The following is a 15,059-nucleotide window of genomic DNA, read 5'->3' as shown; positions in this document are numbered from 1 at the left end:
ATGTGGGAACCTCCAGATGGATGGTGGCAGTGTAAGGAGTTTAATCACGTTTGCTAAGAACTGAGTGCCCCTTGATGTGAAAGAAGACTGACACTGGCTCCTGTTTGGGATTTCATGTGAGCTTTTATCCATATAATACTGTATCCTATTTTCATTATCATTGATAACCAGGATATATTAAATACTCTTTAAAAAGATAACACAGGAAAAGATAATGCTGAATGTTGGAGAGGATGTGGGAAAACTGGGTCACTGATACATTGTTGGTGGAGTTGTGAACTGATCCAATCATTCTGGAGAGTAATTTGGAACTATGCTCAAGAAGTGATCAAACTGTGCATACCCTTAGATCCAGCAGTGTTTCTACTGGATTTCTATCCCAAAGAGATCTTAAAGGAGGGAAAGGAACCTGTATGTGCAAGAATGTTTGTGGCAGGTCTCTTTCAAATGGCTAGAAACTGGAAAATGAATGGATGCCCATCAATTGGAGAATGGCTGAATAAGTTGTGGTATATGAATGTTATTGAATATTATTATTCTGTAAGAAATGACCAGCAGGATGATTTCAGAAAGGCCTGGAGAGACTTACATGAATTAATGCTGAGTGAAATGAGCAGGACCAGGAGATCATTATATATTTCAACAACAATACTATACGATGATCAATTCTGATGGATGTGGCTCTCTTCAAAAATGAGATGAACCAAATCAGTTCCATTTGTTCAGTAATGAAGAAATGCTGAGTGAAATGAGCAGGACCAGGAGATCATTATATATTTCAACAACAATACTATACGATGATCAATTCTGATGGATGTGGCTCTCTTCAAAAATGAGATGAACCAAATCAGTTCCATTTGTTCAGTAATGAAGAGAACCAGCTTCACCCAGCGAAAGAACTCTGGGAAATGAGTATGAACCAGTACATAGCATTTCCAATCCCTCTATTTTTGTCTGCCTGCATTTTTGATTTCCTTCTCAGGCTATTTTTACCTTATTTCAAAGTCCGACTCTTCTTGTGCAGCAAAATAACTGTATGGATATGTATACATATACTGTATTTAACATGTACTTTAACATATTTGACATGTATTGGTCAACCTGCCATCTGGGAGGAGGGGGTGGGAGGAAGGAGAGGAAAAATTGGAACAAAAGGTTTGGCAATTGTCAATGCTGAAAAATTACCCATGCATATAACTTGTAAATAAAAAGCTATTAAAAAAAAAAAAAAGAATCTTCCATAAGGCAGAAGATACTAAGAAAATGATGAAACCCATAAAGAACCAATGGATGGCTGTTGTTTGTGGCTTAGGTGATTGTTTCACTGGGTTGAATGTACCATCTAAAGGAGGATTTGTGACCATCTGGGCACCCAGGCATATTACTCCTGGGCCACAGCTAAGCCCAACTGGTTCATATTCATAGCATGAAAATGATGAAGCAGAATCAGATTCCCCTCATGGGGATGTTGAATGAAACAAACTATGGAAATGTAATTGATTTTTGGATAAACTGAAAGTCTAAGATCTGACCTCTGCCCACATCAGAAAGTCAACTAATCTGTACCCTTTGCCAAGACTACTTTTTAAAATTGATGATGTCATAACTCTGGTGCCTTCTTGAACAGGAGGCAAGTGTTTATTTCTCTGTTTTGTTTGGAAGGTACCCACCTAATTTGTAAGAGGAAAAATAAATAGGAAACAAGGCAATTCTGGCATAGAGATTCCCCAAGACTCAATGTCTAGAGATTCCAATCCATATGAAAATTACCAACAACAATGAAGATTCTCTATTCAATCCCCCTAGTGATTTGGCTTTCTGTATAAATTGCTTGGGGGAAGAAAAGAGCGATTTCAAATGCTGCTCACTTACCTTTTTAAATTACTGGGTTAAGAAACATTTTTGAGCACCAGAATGCCAAACATCCTGGGGAATGGAAAAGAACATAACCCCTTGTCTCTAGCTTAAATGAGCTTAGAATGTAAACTGGACAGATAATATATAGTATATATAAAAAGATAATCATAATGCCTGCAAGATATATTTTAAATATAATAAAGGGCAATATGTAATTGCCAAATGAGGGGTATCTATTGTCACTCTTATGCTTTACTCATTACTAACAAATTTTTTTTAAAAAATTACTGATTTTTTAATATTATTTCATTTCAAAATCTATTCCTTCCCTCACCTCTCCAGAGAATCAGACCCTGCAATAAATAAAGAAGAAAAAAGGGGGGATTGGGAGGTAAGGAGAAATCAGTTCACCAAAACGAACATTTCAATAATGTGAAAGAAAAACCAGATCCTTTAAAAACAAAGAATAAGTGCCTAACATATAAAGTGGCTCTCAATTGCCTCGATAAAATCTGTAAAAGGCTATCAAACTGTTATACCCTTTGATCTAACAGTATTCTACTAACCTACTGAGATCATTAAAAAAGGGAAAAGGACCCACATGTGCAAAAATATTTGTGGCAGCCCTTTTTGTAGTGGCTAGAAACTGGAAACTGAGTGGATGCCCATCAGTTGGGGAATGGCTGAATAAGTTATAGTATATGAATGTTATGAAATATTATTGTTCTATAAGAAATGTCAGCAGGCTGATTTCAAAAAGGCATGGAGAGACTTACATGAACTGATGCTAAGCAAAGTGAGTAGAACCAAAAGAACATTGTACACAGCAACAAGATTATGTAATGATCAACTCTGATGGATATGGCTCTTTTCAACAATGAGGTGATTCAGGTCAATTCCAATAGACTTGTGATGGAGAGAGCCATCTACATCCAGAGAGAGGGCTGACTATAGATCACAACATAGTATTTTCACTTTTTTTGTTGTTTGCTTACTTGCTTGTTTTTTTTTTTTTCCTCATTTTCTTTCTTTCTTTCTTTTTTTTTTTTTTTTGACCTGATTTTTCTTGTGAAGCAAGATAAATAAAGAAATGTTTAGAAGAATTGCACATATTTAACCAGATTTTTTTTCTTTTGTTTTCGTTTATAGACGGGTCTTTTTACATTCTTTATTTATTTATTTAGATATTGAATTACTTTCTGTCTAGGGAAGAGGGGAGGGAGGAAAGGAGAAAAATTTGGAACATGGAGTTTTACAAGAGTGAATATTGAAAACTATCTTTGCATGTATTTTGAAAAATAAAAAGCTATCTTTTTTTTAAATGGATAAAATCTGAACTATTTAGCCTGATATTTAACCTTTATTTATGTCTACAATGTCAAGCTAAACTCAACCTTATCCTTCTTTTTAAAAAGTTTTATCTTTTTTTTTTTTAACACCAAAGTCATTTTCTCTTAACCTCTTCCTTCAAAAAACTATTCCTTGCAACTCCATTCTACCTCCCCTCAGAATTCAAACAAACTACTAACTGAGACAAATCACTTATACCATATGACACACTTATACCACATGACAAGAGGTAATCTCTAACCTCTTTATGGGTATATTTCCTTAGAAATTATAAGGAAATATACCCATAAAGAGGTTAGAGATTAAGTACTATTTAACAAGGTACTACTTACAGTCCAAACTTGTTACACACTACTCTACTTCATGCCTTTTATATTTCAATAAAACTGGTCCACTAGCTAGCTGTTCCTTCAATTCCATAACTTATTTTCATTTTCATGCCTTCAAGAAAAGGACACATGAAAGGAATTCCCTTCTGCCTCTCAGAATTCTGTTTTCTTCAAGGCTCAGCATAGAGGTTGCTTCTTACTCTAACTTGTTAGTATTGACTCCCTGTACAAATTGCTGTATATTGTGTACACAGTGTCTCTATAGAGGTACAGAATCTGATCTTTAGGGGTGAAGATTTTTTTTTGGGGGGAGGGAGGAGGATGAGGGAGAGAAAGAGGAGGTCACTGTTCTGCCAGGAAAAAGCACATAGTATGTACTTAAGAAATATTCATCACTTCGAGGACTGATCATCTTATCCTCTCATTTATATTGCATGGTTCATACTTTTCCTTTTGGACCAGATAGTTGCTTTTGGCCCTGATCCTGAGAGAGAACTAATTTTCCCAGCCTTCTCAAACACCCTTTCCCAACTTGATAATAATACAGTAGGGAAGCCCTGGCAACAACAACTGAACTGTGGCTGGCACAGGGAATCAAGCTCATATCAAAATCAACTAGATGTCCTTATAGATGCTCCTGCCCAGAGTCCATAGCTAACCTACCTGCCACCTTCTCCCTCCCCCGTTTAGTGGTCATAAATGGGACCTACTGGGCATTAAGATTTTTTTGGGGGGAGGTTTTCTTTAAAATAGACCTTAGAAATAACAGCAAACTCCCCTGGCTTCTGGTCCTTTCTGAGCAATGTATTTGCATACAGAGATGCTTTGGGGAGATGCATTATCAAAGTTACAGATTTTTTTTCTTTTGTTTTCGTTTATAGACGGGTCTTTTTACATTCTTTAGCTTAGCAACCTTTTTTCCCTACAGAAATACATGACTGCAGAATAATTTTAAAACAACAATAAAACTTAGATGATCAAGGCTTAATCTTTTTAATTTTGATACCTTCCCATAACATCTAGTTTTAAGCTTTTCTTCTTACTTAGGACAACAAAGGGTAATGAAAAATAAAGAGTTAAATATAGAAAAACCAGGTTTTCAAGCATGGAATCATTAAAGATAGATGTTTAGAAAGGCATGAAAGTTAATGAACATTATCAACAATTCTGCTGGGAGGTACTGGGGATGAGACAGATGACCCCTGGGTTCATTCCAGAGTGTGAGGGAAAAATCATTCTCTGTTCAAATTATCCTAGAATGAGCTCAACAGTACATAACTTTGGGTTTCTGCCAGCCACACCCACTTCAAGGCCAAACAACAAAAGTTAAACTAAAAGATGGAAAGATTATTTTTTGCTTGAGTTTGGCATTAAACATAAAGGCTTCTCAGACTGTCAAACTAAACTATCATATCCCCATAAAAAGAGCTTCCCAGCTCCTAGGATCAGAGATCTGGAACTGAAAGTTATCTCAGAGGCCATCAAAATTACCCCATGTTTGCAGACAAAAAAAATTAAGACCCTTCTTATGGAGGGGAGTAACCCAGAGGGCAATGGATGATCACAACTAGGATCTGGACAAGATGGAATGAATTTTAATGGAGGTGAGATTAAGTGATTGTGGCTAAGTAAGTATCTGAAAGTGGTACTGGGAAGGAAGTTTACTACTGCTCTTGTACAAAACATGTCATAAAAGAAAGAGAAATCAGCTTTGGAGAGGGAGCCAAGAGATATGATGTCTTCAGGAAAAATCAAGAGACTGCCTAATTGAAGAGGGGCAGAGAAGATAAAGAAGAGATTAACTAAGAGAAGATTCAATGATCTTGTGAGAATCTATTATGTGGGAAAGTCATAAAATACTTAACTAGCTCTGTCCACCTTGTTGTTTTTCCCATTTGCTGTACTCTTCTCTGACTGCAGCTATACCTCTATCCTTAGCAAAGCACACGGATATAGGAGAAACAGAGTAGATGGAAGGAAGAATGGGAAAGATCTGTAAAGACTTTCTAAAATCCTGCTCCAGCAGGGTCATCTTAATTAAAATATTTTTTAAAAAGTATTCCTTTATGGTGTTAAAGATTTTTAATATCAATTCTCTGATCAAAAATTTTCAGCGGCTCCCTACCATCTACTGAATAAAGTTTAAATTCCTTTATGGGGCAATCAAGGTCTTCTATCACCAGATACCCCCCCTACCTTTTCTTTTAGAAAATAAAATATTTATATCTTTTGTTACAAAAATTTCTACAAGCATTCCTACCTCTCTCTTTACTCCAGATTCCATTTTGCTCCTAGGAATTTAATTTCTACACTCCCAAGATACAATGAGTAGTCTTTTCAAGGATCAAATCCTCCAGACTACCCCCAGCACAATGGTCACAATGCCCTTGACCAGATGAACTAGTGAAACTCCCTCCAACCACCAAAGCAAGGCTTTCCCTTTTATCCCCATATATTTTTTTTTAAAGTCCTTCCCCTTTCCTCCTCACTCTCTCCTTTTGAGGCTCTTATCTTTTTGAAAGACCCCAGGGGTCACTTCCCCTCATTGCCAACTTTTGAATTGTCCAGATACATACCAGACATTCCTCTCTATCTCTCTGTTCCCCTCTCCCCACTTTCATACACCTTCCTATTTTATTATGTAATCTTCACCCGTAGGATTCACCCATAGGAAGGGTGTTTCCAAATTCTGTACATAATGCCCTAAGCCCACCTCTCCATCACCACTTCCACCTGACTTTTTGTCTTCATCTCCTTGTGTATAGTTAGGAAAAAAAAAAAACCAAAACTCCTACTAGTCTCTTTATTGTTATTCTGCTGCTGTTGCCGCGTCTGGCTGCTGCCTTCATTGACCCTTTTTGCATTATGTTGTGTGGAGTATTCAAGAAGCAAATGATCCCTTCAACGCTGGAGTTTTTTTCTCTCCCCTTCTAAAAAATGTTTTAAAATGCTACTTTATTATTGAAAGTCCATCTTTTTTTTTTTTTTTTTCATTTATGCTGAGATTTATAGGGTCATCCATTGCTCTTCAGAACACATTATTCTATTACCTCCTGCATTTTCTGATAGGTGCAGAATATTCTTGTGTTATTCTCATTTCTCTTTTAAGTAACTCAGGGAACACTGCATTGTGGTTCTGGTCTCCTCACATCCATAAGGAGGGCCATAAAGCCCTCTCTCATCAAAATCATTTCACTTTACTCTGCAGTATTTATTCATAGATGCTTGAACTTGTTTATTAGAGCAAAAGCAACATTTTCTGCTGTTAATGGTTTTGTTATTGTTTATCTGCTTTTGTTTAAGGTCTCTAAATTTTCTTTTTTCAGAGATTTTTGGTAATTTCAATTTCTCCATTCCCCCATTTCCCCTCCTATTCATTTTCTGACTCCCTCCCCTCAGATGGTGGTTTCCCTGAGGGTTGGCTCTCAAAACATCTCAACCTTATCTTATGCTGGGCAATTCACAGTTCAGCAGACTAGGTCTCAGCTTCAAGTGACCAGGAGAACAGAAAACTAGCCTACCTAGGTGCTGGGCTCTTCCCTAAGATTTACTACAGGGTTTCACACTGCATATCCCTTCCTTCTGTTCCTCTACTCTCCTGAAGCAATTTTCTGCAGGAGCAAAGGCTGCCACCATGGCACTATCATGAGCTCAGCACATGGCCTACAACACTCTCAAGTATACCCTGAAGCAGATTAAAATGTAATTGGGAAATATTTAACCAAAAAAAAGTACAATAAAGTGTTGCTATATTTTAAAGTCAATATATGGTCCCCAGGAATCCTTATGTACCCAATTTTTATTTGTTTAGCACCACTGATCTATCTTTAGCACCACTTTCTATCTTTCTTTGGCACAGAGTGCTCTGAAAACAGTAGGTATACAAATCTAGGTTTGCTGTTTAAGAAAAGCACATAATGGGAAAGCCAGAAAAACTGAAGGAGGGGTATAAACCACAAAGGGAAACTGGATGCTCACTTTAGAGACAGGCAAAAGGTTTTACAGGTAATCTCAACCATGCTATAAAACTACATGTTTAAAGGAGCTGAATTTTCTAATAGATGCAAGCAAGGCTCCATCTCTCCTTAGAGTTACCCTGGTTGCCTTCTAGTTTGAAAACTAATCAGATGGATGTGGCTCTCTTCAACAATGAGAGGATTCAAACCAGTTCCAATTGTACAGTGATGAAGAGAACCATCTACACCCAGAGAGAGAACCATGGGAACAGATTGTGGAACACAACATAACATTCTCACTCTTTCTGTTGTTATTTGCTTGCATTTTGTTTTGCTTCTCTCTCTTTCTCTCTCATGGTTTGATTTGATTTTTCTTATGCAGCATAATAATTGTATAAATACGTATGCATATATTGGATTTAACATATATTTCTACCAAGTTTAACTGTATTGGACTACTTGCCATCTAGGAGAGGGCATGGGGGAAGGGAGGGGGAAATTGGAACATAAGGTTTCGCAAAGTCTAATGCTGAAGAATTCTCCATGCATGTGTTTTGAAAAATAAAAATTAATTTTTTTAAAAAATTTTTAATTGTGATCCTATATCTAAATATAATTTTTTTTTTAAATTAAAAAAAAAAAAACTAAACAAATAGGCAAAATAAATAAATAAATAAATAAATAAATAGAGGTGAAATGATGAAAAAAATGATAATTTTTTTTTAAAAAGAAAAAAACTAATCAGAATGATATGAGGGACAGTGGAAATTTATAGGTTGCCAAGGAATTCTTAAAGTTCTTAAAATTCAAAAAGTATTAAAACTGCATATTGGGGATGGGTGGGAGAAGGACCTTCTGGTCTTTACAATTCATAATCCTGTCATAAAATCATGTTGCAATGAGCAGAAATCAAAAAATGAATAGTAAGGATGTCTTACTATTCTTGGGACACCTGAAGGGGAAACTGGTGGTACCTTCTGAGAGGGATGAATTTTAGCTTTGAAACCTCAATCCCCATGAGTCAGTCATGGATTTATTTTAAATGGACCACAGCTGGCAGAGTTGTTACATTCAAAAACAAAAACAAACCAGTTTTCTTCATGTAAAAGATGTGTGGGGACAGTGGTGGTGGTAATGACAATGGAGCTAGTTATCAAGAACCAGGGAAGCAAAGACAGTCTTTTAGTTGTACGGTATAGGATGCAGAGAATAATGGATTGGAATCATGTGGCTTGAGTGTCAACCTTAGTTCTTAGTTTAGGACCACTTACTTACTATGTTACCTTGAAATTACTTGGTCTCTCTAAGGCTCAATTTTCCATCTGTAAGATAGGTAGACCACAACACAACATATGGTCCTAAGATTGTAAGAAGGAGTAAACACTTTGTGACTGGAAGTCATGTTTGGCATTTTTGTTGTTATGTTATTTGTAAAGATGTTTAATTACATATACAAAAAAAATTCCTGCTCTAAACCTTGAGTATGCTACTATGATTCACTGAAGCTATTTTTAATGGTTTAGTAAAAACAAATAAATAGATATTTTAACATTAAACATAAATACAAATAACTCAACATGCTTATTAACTATTTATATCAAAATACATGAATTTCATGTATTTAAAAAAATTTTAATTAGCAGGTATTGTCTTTTATAGATAATCTTTTTTTTTTTTCATTTCGCAGCATGTCATAAAAGCCGTTCTAAATTTCTTTGTATTCTTTATGTTTGTTGTCTTAAGTACATAATGGCATTCTATAATTTCTTTAACTATACCTCTATTGCTGGACATTTAGAGTGTTTTATTATTAATATTCTTATGTCAGCTCTCAGATAAAATTCTCAAGCAACTGATCTATGTATGAATATGAACAAGAAATCTATGATTTAGAAATCACTGATCTATGCTGTATAAAAATGAACAAGATGGAGTCTGTTTTTTATTCAGTGTTGTATATGATTCAAAGTTAACATGGTAGTTACAACATAGAAAACAGATTTTTCAGGAATGGCAATTCAGTATCTTTTGCACAACTATTCTTTTAGCTTTTTAATTGTCTTAAAGCATAGCTAGGACTGTTGTCATTCTCCTAACTCAATAAACTACACTGACTCCTTATTGCTGATGGGAACAAATATAACCTGCTCTCTTTAGCTTTTAGAGCCCATTAGACGTTGGTTCCGACCTCCCTGTCTAGCCTCATTATACATCATCCCCTTTCCGCATCTTACAATTTAATCAACCTGATCTTTTTCTTGCTGTTCATACTCTTTATTTCTTGTCTCTAAGCTGCGCCCAATACTTGTGACACCTGCATTCTCCTCCACTCCATTTCACAGAATCGACTATTTTCTTCATGACTCAACTCAGGCAATAATTTCTATCTAAAGTTCTTCCTGATCCCTCTAATGTCCTCCCTCAACAAACTATTTTGTATTTATTTTTTATGTCTTTATATTCAATTTATTTCCTCCTGATAGAATGTAAGCCTGAGGGTAGTGACCATTCCATTTCTATCTCCAGCATACTGCCTGGTATATAGGAAATGCTTAAAAATGCTTATGAATTGGCTGGCAAGCAATATGCAAAGAGCAATCGATTTGGAATAAATGGGCCTAAATATGAACTCTAGCTCTCTACCACTTGGTCTTCAAAGTAAATGATTAAATAAATGCATGTATACATGTATGTACATCTGCACAGATGTATCTGCTTATGTATGCATGTATGTACATATATTCAATAAATAAGCATTCACATATGTGTTACATTTGCTTATGTATGTATATATATGTATAAAAAACATACATGGTTTTCCAAAAGCCTCAAAGCAGTTTTAAACTATGAAACTTTAAATTACACATGTATGCTTACACACATAGCATTTATAAATTTAAAAGCAAGGGGTATGGGGGAGAGTACAGGAGAATGGAGGAACAGAGAAGAAGGGGCAGGACCCTGGGGGATGGGAGGATACAACACTGCACTAAGCTATATGGAAGAGCACCAGAAATACTCATTCCCTTCCCCTTCCTCTCCTTCCTTCTCCCTGCTCCTCTCCCCCCCCCCCCCCCCCGCCCTTCCCCCTCATTATCATTATGATGAATTCCCACCCATCTGGTCACTGAGGTGAAAGAATAAACACTTCAGCTATTCATTTCTTTCAAACATGCGGAGAATCAGAGAACCATTCCTATAAAGCAATAGTTCCTTCCTTTCTCTGGGGCAAAGGATACCATAGGGGACTCCTTTATTGTTAAAGGATGCTGGTAAACTGGACTGTCCTTTAACTATAGCTTCAAAGTTGTTGGCCAGCTGTTGTCCTTTTTTCATACCGTCTCCTTGCAGGGACTGTTTCCTGTTTGGACTCTGGCGGGTGAGGGCGAGGGGTGTTGCAAAAAGAATTCCCTAAGACTCCAAATTGTCCATCCTTGAAAACAAAAGAATAACTAAAACAGAAGGGAAGGGCCTGGATGTTAGCTTTCCGCTTAACAGCAACTATGGGGAAAGGGAATTCCTTGAATAAGGAGCCTAAAAATATTCTTCCATATCAAGAACTCTAATCAACAGAAGGTATTCTGTTTAAAATAGTGTCTAAAAATATTAAGCCAAACATCTGGTATAATACAATACTGATGTGTGTTTGATGACCATGAAAGGCATCTAAGAAAGAGGTAAAGGCCCTTAGATAGCTTAGTTTGGGTGAATGTCTGATTCCTCCCCCTCTCATCTCTATGTTTAAGTCTAATCTAAATATATAAGACATTAAAAATACTACTAATTACCATCTAAAATGTCACCTAAATGATTCTTTCTTTGGTGACTCTATATACAAAATCCATCTCCTCCCACCTCTGCCCACCAAAGCTCACTGCTACCAAAGAACACTCTCTTGATAGGTTTCAGGGTAATTGAAGTCCCCTCCTCCACTTTTTTCATTTGATTCAGCAGAGCACATGGGCTCTATTGGAAAAACTTTTTCAAATGATTTTCCAGGGAAGTCATCCTTTCCACTGGAAAACAGATTTAACATCTGTGAATGAAAACAACCTAGAGTGAAAGAATTTTTATATTGAACCATATGCCTTCCTGACTTATACTATAAAAAGAGTGAAAGAAAATCAACTACAGTGAAATTTTATTAATTCTTATCCTCTGTATTCAGAGTTAGGATTAATTTGCTCTGGGCTACACAGAAATTTTTGTCTGCAACCTTCTATGTGAGAAGTATTTACTTAAGCAGCATGGTCCAATGGAAAGAGTGTGTTGAAGGGTATAGACCACAACTCCAACTTAGGTGCTTCCTGACTTAGGCAAGATATTTGAGTATTGGAGTCTTTTATATGTAAAATGGATATCTGTATTACTTCCTTGAAAAGATTCTTTTTAGCAAAGCTCTTTGTAGACATTAAAATGAATGTGAATTATTATAACTGTCTACTTTAAAGGATAATTGTGAGAAAGGAACTTTACAAATTTCAAAGTGCTACATAAACATAAACTTTTAAACAAATTCCTAGTGCAAACAAGATTTCCAGGGACAACTATTTGACATAGCCTGGAGAAAGAGCATACCATTATAGAAAATACAGTAATTGCATGCAAAATATTAATTCCAAACATGTTTGGTAAGTTAAAAATCCCCATGGAACTTCTCATTGGCCATGGTTGTTAGCAATTAGTTTGTTACTAGTTGATGGCATGAAAGATGATTGCAAAGCCCTTTATAAACTTCTCCTCTGAGCTTCACAACAATCCAGTAAAAGAGGTATTATTAGTATCAACCCCATTTTGCAAATTAGCAAACTGAGATTCAGGGTCACGTAATTAGTGAATCAGTATTAGAAGTCATTCTTTCCTTCCTTCTTTTTCTCCTTTCCTACCTCCTTCCCTCCCCCCCTTTTTTTTGCTTTCCTCCCTTCCATCAATATTTTTCTTTCTTCTTTTTTCTTTCTCTTATGTTTTTCTTTCTATCTATCCACCTCATTGTCCTTATTGTCTTCATCATTAGAATGTAAACTTTTTGTGGACAGAATTTTTTTATTGCTGGCAACTCTCTCCATGATTAGCACAGAACCTGGCACAAAGTAGATATTTATTAAATGTTTGCTGATTGGGTAATTTTATCTACTTCCTTTCTCTGAACTGTACTTACTTTAAAATAGGAGGAAGGATTCCTTCAATTAAGACTACTCACTAATCCAAAACATTCTTATTCTTAACAAGTGGAAGAGTTAGTTTTTAACATATACTTTCTTCTATCCAAAACCTCAGTGACCTCATGTCTAAAATGAGAGGGTTGGATTGAATGATCTTTTAGAAATTTCCCCAGTACCCCTGTTCCATAATTTTAAAAGTCAAAAGGTCAGTACATATGACCTGATTTAGAAGATTGCCTACAAGCCAAAAAATAAATAAATGAATGATGAATGAATGAATGAATGAGTAACTTCTAAAGTCAAAGAAAAAGGAGAAATGAAGGAAGAAAAAAATAAACAGCCTACTGGAAACTGACATTAGCTTCTGTTACCTGGGGAAGATAGCCATTGCTGAGTCAGAACAGCTGGTATCTCATTTCTAAACGGCCATCACTGAAATGTTGCCATGATAACTCTAAAAATAAGTCACTTGCCTGGGGTATATGATGATGCTAAACAAGCCTAAAAAATGGTGGTTTCATTCATCTCCTCTTTTTTGGTGGGAAGGGAGGAGAGAAGGTAAGTTGGTAACATGTTCCATGGGCATATTTTCAGTTCACATGTGCAAAGTTCTTTCAAAGGAGCCCTCATGGCCTTTTGCCTTTACTCGTGGGATTTTTTTTATCATTTTTCTTCTTCTTCCCTTTACAAGCCCAGCAGACTTTCCAGTATCTGCTTCTTAGAGGTCTATGCTGATTTCAAAAGATACCTTCTCTGATTCCCTTAATTTCAAAGAGAATTCCTCCCTCTTAATTCCTGTAGCAATCTGTTTGTGCCACTTGCTCTGACATATAGTCTGTTCAATCCTTTGGTTATCTTTGGACAAGTTTAATCTCCTCTATTAAAATGTACACCCTTTGAAGGTACACAAGATATCCATATCTGTTGATATTCTCCAATTTCTAATACGTAGCAGAGGCTCAATAAATATTAGTTGAATGAATAAACAATTTAGAGTAATAGAGATGATGATCTCTATTATACTGTAGGCTCTTTGAGTGGTTTATATGAGCCTTACTTCTATCTAAAACACAGTAGAAGCTCATTAAGTTGTTGCATGAGTAGATGATCTGGAAAAAGTTGGCAAATATAGTCATGCAAAAGAAGGTAATGAAGATATTTAGCTATTCTTCTGGAAGTGCCTGTTTTGTTTGAATTACAAATAGCTGGAGGGATGGTCAGTACTTTTGTGGTTGGCTTGGAAATTAGCTTGCATTTGCTTTGTATATATTTTGCATATATTTGTATGTGTACATGTTGCTTTTCCTGATAGTATATGAACTTCTTGAGGGCAGGGGCCACATTGTTTTTTTCTTTGTAGATGCAAATGCCTAGGATAATGTCTGGTACCCCAAAACCTCAGAAACTATTCCTGTCTTGTGGAACAGTGGACAGAGCAATGGACATGGAATTAGGCAGATATGAGTTCAAATCCAGTCTCAGATATTTACTAGCTGTGCAATACTGAGCAGGTCACTTAAATTCTATCTGCCTCAGTTTCCTCACCTGTAAAATAGGATAATAATAAGCATCTTTGTCCCACTGTTACTAAAGGATCAAATGAGATAATAATTATAAAGTGCTTTTGCACAGTGCAGAGCACATAGCAAGAACTTATATAGTTATAGAACTTATAAAGTTAGCTAGTAGTAGTAGTAGTAGCAGCAACAGCAATATAATTCTGTCCCTAGGAAGCAGATGATTATGTCATTAACATATGTCAAGCATTTTCTTTTTTTTTTTTCTTTTATCATATGATCTTTATTCTCTTTTGTCTTTAAATAGTTTACCTTACAGTGTATTTTTTTTTTTAATTTTAAACATGGTAAATATATATATATATATATATATATATATATGTAAATCCAATATAAGCATACATATTTATACAATTTTCTTGCTGCACAAGAAAAATAAGATCAAAAAGGGAAAAAAATGAGAAAAGAAAATAAAATTCAAGCAAACAACAACAAAAAAAGTGAAAATACTATGCTGATCCACACTCAATTCCCATGGTTCTCTCTCTGGGTGTAGATGGATTTCTTTATCACTGAACAATTAGAACTGATTTGAATCATCTCATTGTTGAAGAGAGCCACATCCACCAGAATTGATCATCATATAATCTTCTTGTTGCTGTGTATAATGATTTCTTGGTTCTGTTCATTTTACTTAGCATCAGTTCAAGTAAGTCTCTCCAGGCTTTTGTGAAATCATCCTGCTGATAGTTTCTTATAGAATAATAATTTCCCACAATATTCAGCCATTTATTCATATTTTATCCAGCCATTTTCCAATTGATGAGCATCCATTCAGTTTCCAGTTTCTAGACACTATAAAAAAGGCTGCCACAAACATTTCTGCAC

General features: G+C 35.7%; 1 protein-coding gene across 3 annotated transcripts in view; it reads right to left on the bottom strand.

Moving 5' to 3' along the window:
- ARHGAP26 (Rho GTPase activating protein 26) overlaps window positions 1-15,059 on the bottom strand; it is a 514,410-nt gene that overhangs the window by 27,201 nt on the left and 472,150 nt on the right. The gene's annotated exons all lie outside the window — the stretch shown is intronic.

Source organism: Antechinus flavipes, chromosome 2 (assembly GCF_016432865.1).
Source record: "Antechinus flavipes isolate AdamAnt ecotype Samford, QLD, Australia chromosome 2, AdamAnt_v2, whole genome shotgun sequence".
In the NCBI taxonomy this organism is placed as follows: Eukaryota; Metazoa; Chordata; class Mammalia; order Dasyuromorphia; family Dasyuridae; genus Antechinus; species Antechinus flavipes.
The sequence above is the reverse complement of the archived record's forward strand: the minus strand, read 5'-3'. Positions and strand labels throughout refer to the sequence as shown.